The sequence below is a fragment of the Somniosus microcephalus genome, chromosome 7, assembly GCF_052327205.1.
Source record: "Somniosus microcephalus isolate GS21.2 chromosome 7, FLI_Smic_1.0, whole genome shotgun sequence".
NCBI lineage: Eukaryota > Metazoa > Chordata > Chondrichthyes > Squaliformes > Somniosidae > Somniosus > Somniosus microcephalus.
In genome coordinates, this window is record NC_140993.1 from 254,736,639 (window position 1) to 254,757,824 (window position 21,186).

A 21,186-nucleotide genomic window follows, 5' to 3' on the forward strand; every position below is an offset into this window, starting at 1 on the left:
TTGCATGGCCTGCCAATTCTCGCTAGGTTTCTTGAAGTGAAGTTCAATGCCTGCGAGGCATCGCAGGTGTAACATGGTTTCTGGGAGTGCTACGCAACACCAACTCTGGCATGTCAAGAACTCAAGGCATCACCGCCTGCCAGGATCTCATTCCCTTTCCCCCATGTCAAAGGGCCCAGAATGGAGATATATTTGTATTCAGCTAAGAGCTTGTAAAATCTTATTCATGGAATAGATATACTGCACCTGTAATTGGTCTCAATTAGACGCAAATAGAGAATCAAAACAGACAGCATTATAGTCGCAAGTCCGTATAGGCTCGAATACTGAACCAAATATTTTGGTGCAAAGATCAGAAAAAATGCACAAAATTATTTTCATCAACTACATGTAACAAGGGTAATAGAGTGATCATGGGGGACTTTACATATAGACTGGGCAAACCAAATTTGCAGTAATAGTGTGGAGGACGAATTCATGGAATGTATGCAAAATAGTTTTCTAGATCAGTATATTGAGGAACCAACTAGGGAACAGGCTATTTTAGATATAGTATTGGGCAATGAGAAAAGGTTAATTAATAACCTTGTAGTAAAGGGGCCTTTAGGGAAGAGTGACCATAATATGATAGAATTTTATATTCAGTTTGAAAGTGATTTAGTTAAATCCAAAACTAGGGTCTTAAAACTAAACAAAGCAAACTACATAGGTATGAGGAAGAGTTGGCTAAGGTAGATTGAGAAACTACATTATGACAGTAGAGAAGCCATGGCTAGCATTTAAAGAATTAATATATCATTTACAACAAATATACATTTCTTTAAGGCACAAAAACCCCACAGGAAAAGTGGTCCAACCGTGGCTAACAAGAGAAGTGAAGATAGTATTAGATCAAAGGAAGAGGCTTATAATGTTGCCAAAAAGAGCAGTAAGCCTGAGGATTGGGAGGATTTTAGAATTCAGCAAAGGAGGACCAAGAAATTGATAAAGAAAGGGAAAATGGAATGAGAGTAAACTAGCGAGAGACATAAAAACAGATTGTAAAAGCTTCTATAGGTATGTAAAAAGGAAAAGATTAGTGAAAGTAAATGTGAGTCCCTTATAGGCTGAGACAGGAGAAATTATAATGGGGAATAAGGTAATGGCAGAGAAATTAAACAAATACTTTGGCTGCGAATCTAATCGCGCTGAGGGGGCGGGTTTGGAGGTGGGTCTGCTGTCAAAATTGCAAAGACTGACAGCGGGTAGGAAACGAAGAACTGATCCGACACCAAGCGGCGGGAGATACAATTCAGCTGCTTAAATGGCTTAAGAGCCAATTTAAGACTATTTTGATGCTTAATTCTAATTTTACCTTCTCCCCCCCACTGGTTACCCGCTGTTCGGGGAACACGCCAGCTCAACCTGGCGTGTTTTGAGTCTGCTCTGATGTTTGTGAAAAGCTGACAGTGGCAGAAGTGGTGTAAAGGATGCCAAGTTGCAGATGGTGAGTTTCAGAACACAGAAAATGTTGGTTACTGCATTTTTAATACATAGAGATTTCTTTAGCTTACAAGTTTTTAGATCCAACTGATTGTCCAGTGCCACCTCATTGGAAGAACCTCTCTCACCAGTGACAGATCACTTCTGTCATCTGACCTGCAGCTGCCATCTATTGCAGCAACATCGGAGCCAATGAAACAATCAGACCTTGGTCCTCTGAGTCCTTCCATGATCAGCCCCAACACCAACATCACCAACAACATCACCAACCCCCGCCGCCATCACCTGAGGCTGCACTGGATGCAGGGCATCAGCCCCTGACAACACTGCTGCCCGGGAGGCCAGCGATGGCATCAACATGGCCAGATTTACTTCACTTGACGCTGGAAACCCTGGCTGCCACATGATGCGCCAGGTTGACGTCATCCCACTCAGCACTGTGAAGCATTCCTTTAATGTCCAAGCCATTCTGTGCACACTCATCACTATAGCGTGGGGGGGGGGGGGGGGGGGGGGGAGGAGTTATGTCCCAACATTCACTGGAACTCAGTAAGACACTTCTCAAGGTGCGTACAGATCTGTCCAGTAAGGTGAAGTGTTGAAAATATAGATTTCACAATATAACAACACATTACCAGAAACTTCACATGGATATTGGCTAAACCTCTGAAGTGCCTACCCTTGTGTGTTGTTAGTTAGTATGCTTGCAGTAGGATGAGGGTGAGTGTGAGGGGGGACTAATGAGATGGGGAAGTGATAAAGTAGATAGAGAGGGTTGGGTGGAAATTCAAGGTAAGTTTGTGTCCTGGGGAGGTCTCTTCCGCCCTTGGAAGGAAAGAGAACCTCTCTGTGTGCTGTGACTCCCTCCATAAGCATATGGAGGGAGTCACTGGAGAGCCTGGGTGAAAGCGTTCACCTTTGTGCAGTGATTGTCAGTGTTTGCAGCACCTCAATGCTATCAAACACTGACAGAACAACTGTCAAACTCCAAGTGGACATTGTCCCTTTAAGGAAACCGGCTGCTGACGTGTCATCAAATTACGTCATCTGACTCGCTTCCTGTTAATTGGCTGGTAAACCCGCAGGGGGCAGGCTTAACAAGGCCAATCAAGGTAAAATCACGTCTGCAGAGCGGATGAAGCTGGGTGCGGGACCGGAACCTGGAAACCAGCTGTCCCGCCCCCAACCCGCCTTCTCAATTAAATTCGCAGCCTTTGGGCTGCATTTTGTCAATGGGGATGTGATGGAGGCGGAACTCCCACTTTTTGGGTTGTAGCACCGCCTTCATCGATTTGTGGCCAACCCACGCGATTTTCCCTTGACTGACCTTGAGGCCAATTTAAGGGACACCTGGTTACAGGTGACGTCAGGGATTGACATTTCATCTGTCAAGGGCTTTTGACAGATGAAATATCAGCGTTTGACAGCTCTGTGAAGTTGTCAAACACTGACAATCTGACTTCTAACTTGAGTCCTTCTCCACAGACTCAGTTAGAAATCTCTCCAGAACAGAAAGCAGAGGCTGCAGCATTTGACAGCTCGTGGCCATTCTGCTTTCTGTGCCGGTGAGATGAAGGACTCCCGAGACCTGAAGGAAGGAAGCCTGCATTAGTAAGTAAAGGTAAGTAAAACTTATTTAAACACTTTACGCACACCAAACACACTTACCTCTGCATTCATGCACCCAGCACTCACCTGAACACCTCGAACCCTCCAAGCCCTTCAGCCCGACGGTCCGCCTCGCTAACTTGGCGTGGTTTGGAGCCATCGGGCAGCCCACACTTCAGGGCTAAAAATAGGGATTAGGCCAAAAACCGACTGTTAACTACCTGTTAACAGGCAGTTAATTGGCACTAATCCCCTTCCCGCCTCGGGGAGGCGGCTCCCAGCACAGGTCGGGTACCCGCCTCCTGTGAAACGGGCATCGAGGCGGGTTGGGGACGGGAAGGGATCGTGCCCCCCGATTCTGCATTTTTCCCCCCACTCCCGCCTCCAAACCTGCCTCCACGGGGCTTGGAAATTTGAGCCATTTGTGTCTGTCTTCACGGAAGAAGATGCAAAAAACTTCCTGGATATAGCGGACAACCAAGGGTCTTGCAAGAATGAGGAACTGAAAGAAATTAGCATTAGTAAAAAAAATAGTACTGGAGAAATTAATTGGACTGAAAGCCGATAAATCCCCTGGACCTGATGGCCTACATCCTAGGGTTTTGAAAGAGGTGGCTATAGAGATAGTGGATGCATTGGTTGTCATTTTTCCAAAATTCCATAGATTCTAGAACAGTTCCCGCAGATTGGAAGGTAGCAAATGTAACTCAGGAGCAGCCCCATGTCCTCCCTCCAGGAATCCCTGGAGATCCCAGGGCAGCCTTTGTGCCAGGGGAAATGGGCATTCCCTGGGGGCAAGAGTCAGATAATTCTGCCCTAATATCGCTGCTCAACTTAAGGCAGGTGGCATTAGCTTGAATCAGTTGCCTCATGGAGGTTCCCTCAGCCTTAGTCACGTTCGAGGCCCAGTGCCCCATCCCACGAGAGTCCTGATTAAGCACAGAATGGCTCCTCCTCTGCAATATACATTTCTTTGTTTTGACCTTTTATTCTCTTAAGTCTGCTCCTGTTCACAGCAACTTTAAGAGTGAGGGAGCAGCTCTCACCCCTAACTCCTGACTCCTGACCATCCGTACGGCCATTCAGCCAGTCTAACATGGTGCGGGCAGCTATAGCTGTCACGGGCCAACCGAGTGTGTCTTACATCTTTACTCCAAAGTGGCTGTATGCAAAGTTGCAAAGTAAATAGTCAATTAACACGTTTTTCCTAAAGTTCCACTTTGCAATGCTGCAGTGTGAACCAGGTGTTCAGACTGCAAGCTGTGCCGGAGAGCCACTAAGGAGCTCAAGGCTTCTCAGCACCAGGTGACAAGTCTGCAGATCGATGGCCGATCTCCCATTGGAGATACTGTACATTGCACCCTAAAAGTACCCATGGTGGGAGCAATTGCTTTGTGTGCCTCACCTACATCTGTGCTTATGTAATGGGCTAAACGATAATATTTTCTGTTCTACACTCCAGTCTGAAGTTTCACCGCTTCGGAGACCAGGTTAAATAAAAACAGATCCACGTTAAAGATTACTTGCATCTCAAGATTGAAAATGTTGCAAACCACCTTTTTTTTTTGAAATCCCAATTAATTGGCAGCTCAACATTTTCTTCTGACACTCGCTGGCTAATTAGACTGCCAATTAGTCATCACTCATAGTGTACAACCAAAATGTTAACAACTCAGCAGGTTTTAGCCCAGCATGTAAAGTTCCTTTCAGTTGTTTCAAACGCAAAAGGCTTGAAGCTGGGCAGAGTGCCAGATTAATAAAAGTTTCCATGAGGAAAGCCTTTTGTTTTCCTAAGGGGAAGGAAACTTTAACTGGCTAGACTGGTGGGGAGACTGATCTCTGTACTCAGTGGCATACCTGCACAGTACCTATTATATCTCTCACATCTGGACTACTGAGCAAAGCTTACTATACCAAAAATAAAGTCCGGATTTTTGAAGTCAAAACTGTGGCGTCAGCAGAAACATTACAGTAGTTTTCAAACACAATCATTTGCTGCACTTTAATTACTTAAAAAACTGTTTCAAATATAGAGGAAATGGAATTGATCTCATAAATTGAGGCCGCACTGTCGGAGGTGCTGTCTTTTGGATAAGACATTAAACCGAGGCCCCGGCCACTCTCTCAGGTGGACGTAAAAGATCCCACAGCACTACTTTGAAGAAGAGCAGGGGCGTTCTCTCCGGTGTCCTGGCCAATAGTTATCCCTCAATCAACATCACTAAAACAGATGATCTGGTCATTATCACATTGCTGTTTGTGGGAGCTTGCTGAGTGCAAATTGGGTGCCGCATTTCCCACATTATGACAGTGACTACACTTCAAAAAGCATTTCATTGGCTGTAAAGTGCTTTGGGACGTCCGGTGGTCGTGAAAGGTGCTATATAAATGCAAGTCTTTCTTTTTGTTTTTCAATAGGGATATAAATTATTTTGGTCTAAAGATGCCCACTGCAGCAAACAATTCTGGCTATTTACACTGGTATTCTAAGTTAATTTAACTGTTTGAAATACTTAACAAAATGTCCAACAAATATTCTTCACTTTTTTTTTAGGTAATACAGGAAGATTCAGGGCTGCATTTTGTGAATGGAGGCGAGTTGGAGGCGGGACTGCTGCTTGTCGTGTAAATGTCCCGCCTCCATTCTCACCTGATCAACCAGAGGGATTTTCCCCTGATTGAGCTTGTTAAGCCCTCCCTGTGGGCTCAGCAGGCCAATTAGGGAGGAAGTCACTGACAGAGCACGTCAACGTCAGACGTGCTATCTGTCAAGACTTCTTGAAAGAAGAAATGTCAGCGTTTGACAGCTCTGTGAAGCTGTCAAACACTGACATTCTCTTTAGTTTGATGATGCCTTATGTTCAGGACTCATCAAACCTTTCAAGTTTGTAAATTTCACATGGCTGTTGGATTGGAGGTTCCAACAACCAGTCTGTGAAATTGACAAGGAGGATGTCGGCTCTCCCGATCCACCGTGGCTGAAGGCTGTAGGAAGAAAACAAGATAAGTGAACACTTTTTAAAACTTATCGCTCACCTCGCATACTTACCACTCCACACTTGCACCCAACACTCACCTCTACATCTTACTTCCAGTTGCCTCCGACCACCGCAGACCTCCTCCACATCTCCTCCAACCCGGCGGGGTTCTCCGAGGTCGGGAAGCCTGTTAACTACCTGTTAACAAGCAGTTAAAAGGATTGAATACCTTTCCCGCCTCCAGGAGACGGGACCCGAAGCTGCACATCTTCCCGCCTCCTGGCAAAAGGGCATGAAGGCCGGTTTGCCATCCGCCCCCACTTTCTGCTACTTTACCGGCAGTCCCACCTCCATGCCCGCCTCCTCGGGGCTTGGAAAATCCAGCCCAAAGTTTGTATTTCAAGTTGTCAATACATAGACTGCAAAATACCAGGATGCTGGTGCTAATGTGGAATTCAAGTTTGAGGGAACGTTAAGCGCAATAGTTCAAGCTGTAGAACTGACTAACTCCCAGCTGAAAGGCCTTTGGTTTGCTTGATTTGGTTGGGAGAGTTTCAATTCCTGACCAAGTTAGTGGATACAGTGCTATACAAAGAAAAGGCATTCTATTTTGGGGAGAGAGTTGGGTAACTGATACACACTTCCACACTCACTTTAAATAGATCACTGGTCTGGTTCATGGTAGGACAGCATTGATTGTGTTTGTAAACTTCAATGACTGTCTCAAGCACTTTGATATTTTTGCATTATTGCATGATGAGGAACATGCAAGCTAAAACTCTGCAAACTGCTAAATGTGTTCAGCAAAGAACCACATTAAAGCTTGATTATAGACTACTGGGATTAGATAAACCTACTATATAATATACACACATCTATCTATATTTAAAAAACTTGCATATAATCTGCACTTCCTGCAAGTGTAAATCACTTCCTGTAACACTTTCCATATTATCATGCTTTTACTGTCACACTTGCTCCATCATACCTCTCTGACATGCTTAAAAACTTAATGTATTACTAGTCGATCTGCTGTATTCTATATGGGAAATCAAGATCTGTGTAATCTTCAGATGAAGCGGGGTTAGAGGGACAGGGATAATCGCACCAGGGTGCCTGGACATATTTCAGCTCCATATTAAAGTCATATTCAATCATGATTTTTCTATTTGCATTATAAATTCCTTTGTCCGCATTTATAATGGGAACTGCCTATGTAAATTTGTCATGCTGTAAATACTCCCTCTCCAACCCCGCCCTGTGGTGGCACTTCAACGCCTTCTCTGGTTGGAGTATGTAATTACAGCGTGCTAAGTTTAGATGGGCAGATTCCATTATAAATGTGGACATAGGTATTTATAATGGAAAAATTAACAGGAAGTGCACAGACTTCACATTTTTAATAAAGCGTAAATAGATTACACTCAACTCTCACTGATTTCTCTCAGCTCCACCTCCACGGTAAGTACTGCTGTTACCTGTAGCGCCACTTGCTTAAGGTAGTAAAAGTGAAGTAGACACTTTAAACAATTTAAGCAAGTTATTCGGTTGTGGTTGGGAGCAGGACTGTAGGCATTTAAATGAGGCCTGCACTGAAAATTGTTCGGGCAGCTCCGATGACTTTGCTCCATTCTGGGCGGATGTCGAAGATAGGCCCCCTCCCCCTCACCTCCGCATGTCCTCAATCCTCCCAGACCCCTCTTCCCAATCATCCAAGATCCTCACACCCTCCAACTACTGCTCTGTACAGCAACCCTCTATTCCCACATCCGCTTCAACTAATGGTCCCAGACTGCAGCACTCACTCCCAGTCTTCCCACACCCATGCACTCCCTTCCGCAAATGCTCCCAGATCCCAGTATCCCTCCATTGACCCCAAGCCCCACCATCTACCCCCCACTCTTCCCAGACTCCTGATATATCACTCCCAGAGCCCGCTAACCCCCTTCAACATTTCCCACCCCCCCCCTAAGATACCCTCACACTATACACCACTGCCAGATCTCAGCATTTTCCTCCCACCATATTACTCCTGGTGCTCTCAAACACCGACAATCGCCTCCCCCTATTCCCAGACACAAGGCTTCGCCTCCCCACTACTCCCACGCCTCAACACTCTGCCACTCACTTAGTTTAGTCAGCACAAAGCAGTGGCCCTGATAATATATTGCTCACCACAGAACATGAAATGGATCCCGCTGGTTAGTGGGAGCACAGGAAGAGTTTGGGAAATTGAATTGGGTTACTAAAGCACAACAGATTTCCCATGATCTAAAACATACCTCAGCAGCTCTGGCTCAAGAGAGTAACTCTGCACTCAAACTTTTGTATATAAAGGAAGGAGCACCAGGTGATGATAGTGTCAGAGAGAGCATTCCGCAGGTAGGAGAGGCAGAGCGTGAGGCTTTTTGCAGCTGGCTTTTGGTGAAATTGTTTTGACGTTACTGTACACAGCATGTTGCTGTGCAGCTGCAGCAGGTCTTGTGTTTCTCTTGCTGGTAGAAACATGGGTGTCTGGTTTAAGCCTCGCGATGCTGCTCCAATCGGGACTTTTAAAGGATTGAAAGCCATGCCACATCTGTTCAGTGCTGGGGAGGGTTGGCTCTGGCGCATAGGAGCTGCTGGGGTGAGTGGGAATGAAACTGCTGCCCTAATCTAAGGTGACTGCCTTTGGCTCTTTAGGATGAAACTTGCCATCCAGCAGCTTGCGTGCTTGTGTTAGCAGTAAATCAGCAGATTCAAATTTCTCCCACTTCGGGGAGCCACGTTATCAGTCCCCGAAGCACAGGTAATTTGAATCCATTGATAACTCTCTCACTGCACATGTACACTTGCCTTTGCTCTCGCAAGGAGTAGGCCATCTGTATCAAATACACTGCATGACTGGACTGCAGAGAGTCCTACAGCAAGAGATGATTTTTGTGTGCAGCTTCTAAAATATGCTACAACAATATTCCACCACTGTATAGATAAAGATTTTAAAAGAAAGACTTGCATTTATATAGCGCCTTAAACGACCTCAGGATGTCCCAAAGCGCTTTGCAGCCAATTACGTACTTCTGAAGTGCAGTCACTGCTGTAATGTAGGAAACGCAGCAGCCAATTTGTGCACAGCAAGCTCCCACAAACAGCAATGATAATGACCAGGTAACTTGTTTTCAAATCCCTCCATGGCCTCGCCCCTCCCTATCTCTGTAATCTCCTTCAGCCCCACAAGCGCTCCCCCCCCCCCACCACCCCGAGATATCTACGCTCCTCTAATTCTGCCCTCTTGAGCATGCCTGATTATAATCGCTCCACCATTGGTGGCTGTGCCTTCTGTTGCCTAGGCCCTAAGCTCCGGAATTCCCTGCCTAAGCCTCTCCGCCTCGTTGCCTCTCTTTCCTCCTTTAAGACGCTCGTTAAAACCTATCTCTTTGACCAAGCTTTTGGTCACCTGCCCTAATTTCTCCTTATGTGGCTCGGTGACAAGATTTTTGTCTTATAATACTCCTTTATATAGCGCCTTTAACGTAGTAAAACGTCCCAAGGTGCTATATAGATACAAGTTTGTTGTTGTAATCTGTTTTAGTGATGTTGGTTAAAGGATAAATATTGGCCAGGACACCGGGGAGAACTCCCCTGCTCTTCTTCAAAATAGTGTCATGCCACCTGAGAGGGCAGACGTTTAACGTCTTATCCAAAAGATGAGATGTAACCATCAGGCTCCATTGTGAATGTTTGCAAATGAAGCCATTGACAAACTTTATATTGCAGTGACGGGTGGCAATATCACAGTCTGAACAGAGTTATCATCTTTGAGCATCATTTGGCTGCAAAGTAGTGAATTTGACTGGCCAGCCTTTTCCACTGATTCTTATACACAAATACAGATACTGCACTGAGGAACACATGTACGGACTCAAGTGTAATTGAAACTACTAAAGTAGTATCAATGTTGTACTGTACATTTGTGTTCAATGAGGACTGATATTAACAACTCAACTTACCCCCGGTATCAATTAGTTAAAAAATATAAAGGCTAGAAGTTACCGGTTGTGATATTAACACACAAATGCTTAGTGTGGTTCTATAACATGCCTCGGTCTGCTATTTTAACCAGCCTGTCCTGTCCTGGGCCAGCGATTTGCAGCTCTGAATGTTTAAAAATGAAGCTGCACTTCGCTTTTGATGGTCTGTTTATGCTAAACAAATCAGGTTTCTGATAAACTTCCCATCTAAAGGTGTTACTCAGAGCTTATCAAGTTTGCAAAGAATGGATAGGGTTAGATGAAGTAAGGTGGGAGGAGGCTTGTGCGGGCCATAAACACCGGCACAGACCAGTTGGGCCGAATGGCCTGTTTCTGTGCTGCAAATTCTGTGTAATAACTTCTTTCCACTTTCCCCTCCCAAAATGCATTAAAAATAAACATGATTATTATTTCAAAGGATCCTCGTTTCTGTTTGTATACCAGTGAATTGATTTGATCCAGATACAGGTCTTTATTTTAGTGCCAAGTATTGAACTGTTGCATATGGTGCAGTATTGTGTCTGTTACCAGAGTGTAGGCACATTGAAGGGGTAAGGCTGCTAGCCGTTATGTATTCTCATTAATTGTTCCCATTGCAAAATGATAAACCACCGCACAATGAAGAATGTGGGAAGTGATGGAAAGTAACATAGAAACATAGAAGATAGGAGCAGGAGTAGGCCATTCGGCCCCTCGAGCCTGCTCCGCCATTTAATGAGATCATGGCTGATCATCCAAATTCAGTACCCGCTTTCTCCCCATATCCCTTGATCCCTTTAGCCTTAAGAAATATATCTAACTCCTTCTTGAATATATATACTCACCAGTTAGCTCATGACATAATTTGGAACGTACTCAAATTATTAATACCAACCTTTATAAATCCCCTGCTGCAAAATGACTATAGAACCTTACACAGTCAGCTGTGTAATACTTCAATCCTCCTGGGTCTTAGAATATGCTTTATTTCTATATTGGAATCACTTTTCATATTAATTCTCAAGATTTGAAAACTACTCGAGATAAATCAGGTACCGAATCTTTCTGCAAAAAGACGCCTACTTAGAAAGATTCGCTTTTTGGAGACATTTACCTTTAGCAGCAATAATCAGTTTTAATTACACCACAAAGGATATTCACTGCCTACTCCAAGAACACAAAAATAATCAGTGACCCCATTCTTATAACGCACGAATGATGAAATGCAGTGAAGTGACAACATCTGAAATGCTCTACAGGACATTTATACCATGTGTTTTTAATTCTGAGGCCCAGTTTTATTAGATTTTAACTGTAGGTTCAAATTTCAAAAACGCCTCTGTAGTTCGAGCTTCCCCTTTTTCTTTTCCTTGCGTTCATACAAGTTGACTGTATTCACCACCATCACACCGATTTGTACAAACAAGCCATTACTATGGTGATGAGTGTTTATTATGCAAATACAGAGCGACATATTATTTACTGAATTATTCAGTGGTAACACTCTCGCCTCTGAGTCGGAAGGTTGTGGGTTCAAATCCCACTCCAGAGACTTGAGCACAAAGTCCAGGCTGACACTCCAGTGCAGTGCTGGGGGAGCGCTGCACTGTTGGAGGTGCCGTCTTTTGTTAAACCGAGGCCCCGTCTGCCCTCTCAGGTGAGCGTAAAAGATCCCACGGCTACTATTCGAAGAAGAGCAGGGGAGTTCTCCCCGGTGTCCTGGCCAATATTTATCCCTCAACCAACACCTAAAATCAGATGATCTGGTCAATTATCATATGGTTTGTGGGAGCTTGCTGTGCGCAAATTGGCTGTCGCATTTCCTACAACAGTGACTACATTTCAGAAGTAATTCATTGGCTGTAAAGCACTTCGGGAGGTCCTGAGATCATGAAAGGCGCTGTATAAATGCAATTCTTTCTTTAATTGCCACCACTGCAGGGAAATCATAAAATAATGCGCAACTTGGAGAGAATACATCAAAATATAGCATTGGCAACAACAATTTTAGACATCCTCCCTTTCTTTAATTACTGTGCTCAAAGTGAGGTATATCAGCACTGGACACTATTCGAGTACCTACTGCCAGCATAAAGCTGGGTAAGATGAGCGGTAAAGAGCCCTGAATTGAGTCCAACCAATCTCATCAGCAGAGCATCACCTAAAAATGCACCTTATTCTCCTTCAGTTCGTGAGCTGAATGGTGATACATGCTCATTAGAAGCCTGCTGAAATTCCTTTCACACAGGGATGTTTTAAAGCTGAGAGAGAGGAGACTTTACGCTCATCAGCCTGAGATACAACAGTCTCTTTTCACCACAGTGACCGAGACCAATGGGAATGCACTTAAGTAAGGTTCTTTTTTTCCTGTAATAATAGACTTAGTAACATTGTCCGACTCCACTCCTGCCTCAAGCTCATCCGCTGCTGAAACCCTCATCCATGCCTTTGTTACCTCTAGACTTGACTATTCCAACGCACTCCTGGCCGGCCTCCCACGTTCTACCCTCCGTAAATATGAGGCCCTCCAAAACTCTGCTGCCCGTGTCCTAACTCACACCAAGTCCTGTTCACCCCCGTGCTCGCTGACCTACATTGTCTCCCAGTTAAGCAATGCCTCGATTTTAAAATTCCCATCTTTGTTTTTAAATCCCTTAATGGTCTCGCCCCTCCCTATCTCTGAAACCTCCTCCAGCCTTACAACCTACCGAAAGATCTGTGCTCCTCCAATTCTGGCCTCTTGTGCATCCCCGATTTTAATCGCTCCACCATTGACGGCCATGCTTTCAGCTGCCAAGGTCCTAAGCTCTGGAATCCTCTCCCTAAACCTCTCCACCGGGAGTGGGCCTTTGGCGTAATGGTAGCATCCCCGTCGCTGGGCCAGAAGGCGTAAGGCTTCAAACCCCGCTCCAGACAGTCCCGGCAAGTGGAGTCAGAGTTCCGGCTCTAAATTCTGGGTTGACATCCAGCGGGATACTTGCGTCCGTGGGTGTGGGTGGCCCCCCCCTCGTATGGGTTGTGGGGGCCCGTAAAACCCTCCCGCCATAGGACTAACCGCCCTAATGGCTGGCACGGAGATGGTTACGGTCACGGAAGGAGCGTTAATCGGGGCCAGAAATCCTTCCACCACTTCATACAGTTCCCCAAAGGGAAAAGCGTGAAGACACGTACAACGACGATCTCTCCTCCTTTAAGAAGCTGCTTAAAACCTACCTCTTAGGCCAAGCAAGTGGGAAGGCTATGGGTTTGTATGACTTTCAAAGTATTGACATCAGTTATTTTCTTTGGGATAGGCTTGAAAATCATGTGGGTTCAAAAAACCATATAGCATGGCTAAGTGTGCTTTGCATAAGAATGCAAAACAATGAGCTCACCAATGCAAATCTTTGGAAAATCAGATTATTTTCCTTAATAAAATGTTTTGTACACTGGACATACTACATTGCGTTCCACATAATGGGCCGGATATTCCGATCCCTATGGGCGTGTAAACGCTGTGTACACTCCCGTTGGGACATCAGAAATGCTGGGTTCAGCCATGTGAAGCGCATGCGCTGAAAACCGGTGTGGTAAACCACTTTTACCGTTTACTATCGTTACACTATAGTTATCACTGTTAGATCGTTTCCCTATAGTTATCACTGTTCACATTGTTGTATCACTGTACGAGGTCGCCTCTTGTCACGCTGCTATACCTGGGCTGACCACTGCCGACTCCGCCCATGGCTCCACCTACCTGCCCGGGTATAAAGGTGGTCGACTGGCTGGTATTCCTCCTTCTTGGATCCGATCACCCACGAGGGTGGGCTCTGTTATTTAGTCAATAAAAACCTATAGTTACTTTCTTAACTCGTCGCTTTTCATTGGACGAATTGATAGGTATATCAATTTTATTGACTAAATTTTAAAATGTCGTCACTTGAGCAGCCAAACAACCAGTCAACGGAGCAGCCAAACGACCAGCCAGACGCCCAGCTACAACAGCCACAGCAGCCGGCTTGGCTGCGAGCCCTCAAACCACCGTACCTGGATCTAAACCCACAAGCAACAAACGCAGCCCTCGACTTCAAACACTGGCTGTGCTGCTTCGAATCCTACCTGGAAGAATCCGGCGTCCCTCAGAGATCCAAACTAAGAGTTCTGACCGCCCAAGCGAGCCCTAAAGTATACGCACTCATCCAGGACATTACTACTTACGAGGCCGCTATCAACCTACTGAAACAGCAGTACCGGAGCCCGGTAAATTCCATGTATGCCAGACACCTCCTAAGATCCCGCCTGCAACAGCCAGGAGAGTCTGTAGCTGAATTTTTACGGGCGCTACGAACACTCGGCAGGGACTGTGACTTTAAAGCAGTATCGGCTGCAGAAAACACTGAAGATAACATCCGCGATGCCTTCGTGAAAGGCCTTCGGTCCGACTACTCACGGCAGAGACTGCTGGAATCAAAGGACCTCGACCTGAACACAGCTGCAGCCTTGGCCTACTCCCTAGAAGTGACCCAGCGGGACCTCGAGGTGTATTCCAGGTACAGTTCGCGACTCTGGGACTCGGGCCCGACCCCGACCGCAATACTCCTCGTAGCGCCGCCCCCGGGACCTACCTCAGCGTCGGCGTCCCGGACCCGATCGGGACCGCCACCCCCGGTACCGGCTGCGACTTCGGACCCCCGCGACCGGGCCGCCGGCTGCTTCTTCTGTGGGCAGGCGAAACACCCGAGGTCGCGCTGCCCAGCCAAAAACACGACGTGCTCCAGCTGCCTGAAGAAAGGCCACTTCGCAAAGGCCTGCAGAGGGAGAGCAGCAGAGGCCAGCAGTGCCTCATGCGAACTGTGGGGGCGGCCATCTTTTATCAAGGCCACAGATGAGCAATGGGGGCGGCCATCTTTGATCCAGACAACCGACGCCAGCAGTGCCTCATGTGGGTTGTGGGGGCAGCCATCTTCTCCGCCATTTTGCCCCACCTCATGGGCGCCTCCATTTTACCCACCACGCTCGACCGCCACCTTACCTCCAGACCTGACGACCGCTTCACCTACAGACTACAGCGACCCGCTCAGCCACACACTAGCCTCCGTCACACTAGACCAAGCTCGCCCGCATCAGCTGTCCAAGTCAATGATGGACATCAAAGTAGACGGCCACGCCACGACCTGCCTGTTCGACAGCGGAAGCACGGAGAGCTTCATACATCCAGACACGGTGAGCCACTACTCCCTCACTGTCCAGCCAACGTGCAACCGGATCTCGATGGCATCAAGGTCCCACGCCACAGACATCAGCGGCTACTGTGTTGTGACCCTGTCGGTTAAGGGCACGGAGTATAAAAACTTTAAACTCCTCGTCCTGCCCCAGCTATGCGCTGCCGTCCTACTAGGGCTGGATTTTCAATCCCACCTCCAAAGCGTCACTCTAGCATACGGTGGACCCCTCCCCCCGCTCACAGTCGACAACCAGCAGCCTTTAAATCGCCCACCGCGTAACACCTGCGGCCTATCCACCCTCAAGGTCCCGCCACCTTCCCTGTTCGCTAACCTCACCCCCGACTGCAAACCCGTCGCTACCAAGAGCAGGCGGTACAGCGCCGGGGACAGAGCTTTCATTAGCTCTGAGGTGCAGCGTCTCCTGAAGGAGGGCATCATCGAGGGGAGCAGCAGCCCCTGGCGTGCCCAGGTTGTAGTCGTTAAGACCGGCAATAAAAACCGCCTGGTCATCGACTACAGCCAAACCATAAACCGGTACACCCAGCTGGACGCATACCCCCTTCCCCGCATATCTGATATGGTCAATCAGATTGCTCAATACCGGGTATTCTCTACCATCGACCTTAAGTCGGCCTACCACCAACTCCCTATCCGCCCCGAGGACCGCCAGTATACCGCCTTCGAGGCGAATGGCCGCCTCTACCACTTCCTTAGGGTCCCCTTCGGCATCACCAACGGGGTTTCGGTCTTCCAAAGGGAGATGGACCGGATGGTTGACCAGAACGGGCTGCAAGCCACGTTCCCCTATCTAGATAACGTCACCATCTGCGGCCGCGACCGGCAAGACCATGACGCTAATCTGGAAAGATTCCTCCGTACGGCCCAACGGCTGAACCTCACCTACAATAAGGAGAAATGTGTGTTTAACACCTCGCGCCTTGCCATCCTCGGCTGCGTAGTAGAGAACGGAATCATCGGCCCCGATCCCGAAAGAATGCGTCCCCTCATGGAGCTACCACTTCCCCACTGTCCAAAGGCACTGAAGAGAACCCTGGGGCTCTTCGCCTACTATGCCCAATGGGTGCCGAATTATGCGGACAAAGCCAGACCCCTCATGAAGTCCACCTCCTTCCCCCTTACGGAAGAAGCGCGCGCGGCCTTCTCCCTCATCAGGGGAGACATTGCTAAGGCCACTATGCACGCAGTGGATGAGTCCATCCCCTTCCAAGTGGAGAGCGATGCATCCGACTTCGCCCTAGCCGCTACCCTCAACCAGGAGGGGAGACCGGTGGCCTTCTTCTCAAGGACCCTACAGGGCCCTGAGATCCGACACTCTTCGGTCGAGAAGGAGGCCCAGGCGATTGTGGAGGCGGTACGCCGCTGGAGGCATTACCTCGCAGGCAAGCGATTTACCCTCCTCACCGACCAGCGTTCGGTCGCTTTTATGTTTAATAACAAGCTGAGGGGTAAAATCAAGAACGACAAGATCTTGAGGTGGAGAATCGAGCTATCCACCTACGATTATGATATCTTGTACCGGCCTGGTAAGCTGAACGAACCCCCTGACGCTCTATCGCGAATTACATGCGCCAACGCGCAAATTGATAGACTTCAGACCCTCCACAACGACCTCTGCCACCCCGGGGTCACCAGGCTTTACCACTTCATTAAGGCCCGCAACCTGACCTACTCCATCGAGGAGGTCAGGACCATGACCAGGAACTGCCAGACCTGTGCCGAGTGCAAACCGCACTTCTTTAGGCCGGACAGAGCAAGCCTGATCAAGGCCACCCGCCCCTTCGAGCGCTTGAGCATCGATTTTAAGGGGCCCCTCCCGTCCTCTGACCGTAATGTGTACTTCCTCAACATTGTTGATGAGTACTCCCGTTTCCCCTTTGCCTTCCCCTGCCCAGACATGACCAGCACCACGGTCGTTAAATGCCTGAACGACCTCTTTGCCTTGTTCGGGTTCCCAAACTATATACATAGTGACCGGGGCGCCTCCTTCATGAGCGAGGAACTCCGTCAGTTCCTACTAGCGAGAGGCATCGCCACTAGCAGGACCACCAGCTACAACCCCCGAGGGAACGGCCAGGTGGAAAGAGAGAACGCGACGGTATGGAAGGCCGTCCTCTTAGCCTTAAAGTCAAAGGGCCTCCCAACCTCTCGCTGGCAGGAGGTCCTCCCGGCGGCGCTGCATTCCACCCGGTCACTACTTTGCACTGCCATTAACGCCACCCCCCATGAACGAATGTTTGTTTTCCCCAGGAAGTCGACTACGGGAACCACGCTACCAAACTGGCTGACCTCTCCGGGGCCTGTCTTGCTGCGAAAGCACGTGAGGGCCCATAAAATGGACCCCCTGGTCGAGAGGGTGAACCTCCTGCACGCCAACCCCCAGTACGCCTACGTGGCATACCCAGACGGGCGGGAGGACACAGTCTCCTTACGAGACCTCGCACCCTCGGGCACTCCGGAGACACCACCGCTACCCCCCCCCACCACCCCCCCAATTCCAGCTCAGGTAGACGGTACGCCGGAACCCCAAGAGCCTTCGCCTACCTCGCAGACGCCAGCATTAACACCGGAGAACGCAACACCGCCGCTGCGACGATCAGACAGGCTTACGAGGCCTCCGGACAGACTGACATACCAGAACTGGTAGTACACTTCACCCCGCCGGACTCAAATCTAAACAAGGGGTGAATGTGGTAAACCACTTTTACCGTTTACTATCGTTACACTATAGTTATCACTGTTAGATCGTTTCCCTATAGTTATCACTGTTCACATTGTTGTATCACTGTACGAGGTCGCCTCTTGTCACGCTGCTATACCTGGGCTGACCACTGCCGACTCCGCCCATGGCTCCACCTACCTGCCCGGGTATAAAGGTGGTCGACTGGCTGGTATTCCTCCTTCTTGGATCCGATCACCCACGAGGGTGAGCTCTGTTATTTAGTCAATAAAAACCTATAGTTACTTTCTTAACTCGTCGCTTTTCATTGGACGAATTGATAGGTATATCAACCGGCATTTCCGATCTGTTAAGAATGGTCTTGACAGATCGGACGCCTGCCCTGGAGAAGGGCCTCTGCGGGCGGATAGTTTCGCTTCCTGGAGAACCTCCGCCCGCAGAAAACCCTTAGAAATCTTACGCCTGGTAAAAGCAAGCGTAAGGTCTGCTTTTACCAGCATAAGATTTGAAAAAAGTAAAAAAAAAAATTTTTTCACTCATTTATCATTTAAAAAATACTTGAAAAAAAGATACATTTATTTTTAGCCCTGTAAAAAACGTAATTTTTTTTTCAAAAAATTTATTTTTTGTTTAAAATATATAATTTATTGTATTTTCAACTAATTTTAAAAATGTGATTTAAAAATTTTTTTTTTTAATGTTTTAAAGTGTTTTGGGGGTGATCTCCATTCATATATTTGACAGGTCTATCTTCCCTTCTTTGATTGGCTCCCCATGGCCCACACAATCCCAGGGACGCTTGTGAACCGCATGCACCCCTGGGATATGTGGGCCCTGCACATTTCGAGTTGGAGAGGCCCAGGAGTGGAAGTGTCCGGACCTCGGGAGCCCTCAGATAAGTGCGTAGATTTTTTCCAGATCGGAGGCCTCTGCACACGGGAAGCCTCTGGTCGGAAAATACGGCCCAATATATTTAGGAAATGTTGCTGCACAAAGGGTGTCCTTGTATACCAGTCACTGAAAGCAAACATGCAGGTTCAGCAAGCAGTTAGGTTGGTCTTCATTGCAAGAGGATTTGAGTACAGGAGCAAGGATGTCTTACTACAGTTATACAAGGCCTTGTTGCGACCACACCTGGAGTACTGTGTGCAGTTTGGGTCTCCTTACCTAAGAAAGGATATACTTGCAATAGAGGGAGTGCAACGAAGATTCACCAGACTGATTACTGGGATGGCAGGACTGCCGTATGAGGAGAGATTGGGTCGACTAGGCCTGTATTCACTAGAGTTTAGAAGAATGAGAGGGGATCTCATTGAAACGTATAAAATTCTGACAGGACTAGACAGGCTGGATGCAGGGAGGATGTTTCCTCTAGCTGGGGGGTCTAGAATGAGGAGTCACAGTCTCAGGATACAGGGTGGGACATTTAGGACTGAGATGAGGAGAAATTTCTTCACTCAGAGGGTGGTGAACCTGTGGAATTCTCTACCACGGAAGGCTGTGGAGGCCAAGTCACTGAATATATTTAAGAAGGAGATAGATAGATTTCTAGACACAAACGGCATCAAGGGGTATGGGGAGAGAGCGGGAATATGGTATTGAGATAGAGGATCAGCCATGATCATATTGAATGGCGGAGCAGGCTCGAAGGGTCGAATGGCCTACTCCTGCTCCTATTTTTCTATGTTTCCGGAAGTCCTACCAATTTTGTTTCTGTCAGATTGGAGTGATTGAGACCTTTTTGTGTGTTGGGGCAGCTGCTAAATTATGGGAGTGATTTTTGGCTCGCTGCGGCCCCGATTTTCCGCACGAATGGAGTGGTAGCGAAAGGAAAATGTGGGGGAAGAAAATTAGCGCTTATATCCCGCTAAAGGCCTGCCTAATGCAATCTTCACGCGGGCCTCAAAATAGGTGGCCAGCGCTCCTGCCCGAAACTGGTGGGAGCCTAATATCAATATGCAAATCGGGGTCCACCGCTGGTTTAAGGACCCGAACACCGTTTTGGTTGCCATCAGCAGAGTTAGCGACAGTTCTACAACCCGCCCACAAACTATGGGTGGTACACTCTGACGGCAGCCCCATGTGCCTGCCTTATGTGCTCGAATAGTTATCCTCGTGCTTGCCACAATGGCTGCAGGAGGGGAGGTGGGAGCCTGCCGTGGCTGCGATGAGGGCTCCGGAGATGGTCGTCATCGGCAACCTCTGGGAGCTCGGAACCGAGACTGGCCAGCAGCAGGCTGAATTATCTCGCAGTGCTGGAAACGTCTGGCCCTGCTCACTTCCTGGCACCATGGCATGCATCAGTTGAGGACGTGGCAGACAAGCAGGCGTGCTATCCTCGTGAGAGAGAGAGAGAGAGAGCAACCTTTGCCCCTCCCATTGAGCCGTTGCCAATCCCATGCGTGCACACTATGCCCATTGATCTGTGAGAGAGAGCAGACTGTAGGAGGCCCCTGTGGCGATTAAAGGCTGTCCAAGGCGAAGGAGATGATGGAGCCTGGAGCCTGCATGATGCATGAACATCCCTGAGATATGGCTTCACTGGTGCCATGACTCCTGCACGAAGGGTTCAGGTGCTGCATCCACGGAGGTGCCCACCCTCGATGGATGACTGTAGAGTTAATTAAAGAGATGGTATCACCCTTCATATGCCTAACCCCCACTTTGAATGGGAGCTCGGAATACACTTTTAATCTCTATTCCCCTCCACACAAACTGCACAACTTTATCATGTTTGGCCTTTAACAAGGGCTTCACAGTCCTTTACAAACCCATTTTAGGCCATGAGGAAGATTTACAGTAGCTGTAATAATAGATAAAAGATCATAACCATTTTCTACCAGTATTGCTGTTCACTCACATCTATTTTTTCAGGAAATTTAACACTTAGAAGAATATGTACCCCTTAATTTTTACAGCCGAGTTCAAAACCTAATGTCTTGGGGGAGGGGAGCCAAAATTATACCAATTCAGCCACGATCTCGGCGGGGGGGGGGGGGGGGCAAGGCAGAGGGGGCAGGTGAAAGGACTGTATTAAGAGTGATCCCTCCCCTTATTGCTTACATATCTGCCTTTCAGACCAAGCAAAGAGGGCTATTGTTGATGTCTGAGATGAGGGGAAATTTCTTCACTCAAAGGGTTGTGAATCGTTGGCATTCTCTACCCCAGAGGGCTGTGGAGGCTCAGTCGTTGAGTATAGTCAAGGCTGAGATTGCTAGATTTTTGGA

The 21,186-nt window shown here is 47.8% G+C and overlaps 1 protein-coding gene across 2 annotated transcripts in view; it reads right to left on the reverse strand.

Annotated features, from left to right (window-relative positions):
• The window catches only part of nfatc1 (nuclear factor of activated T cells 1), a 327,855-nt gene that overhangs the window by 78,155 nt on the left and 228,514 nt on the right, over positions 1-21,186 (reverse strand). The window lies entirely within an intron of this gene.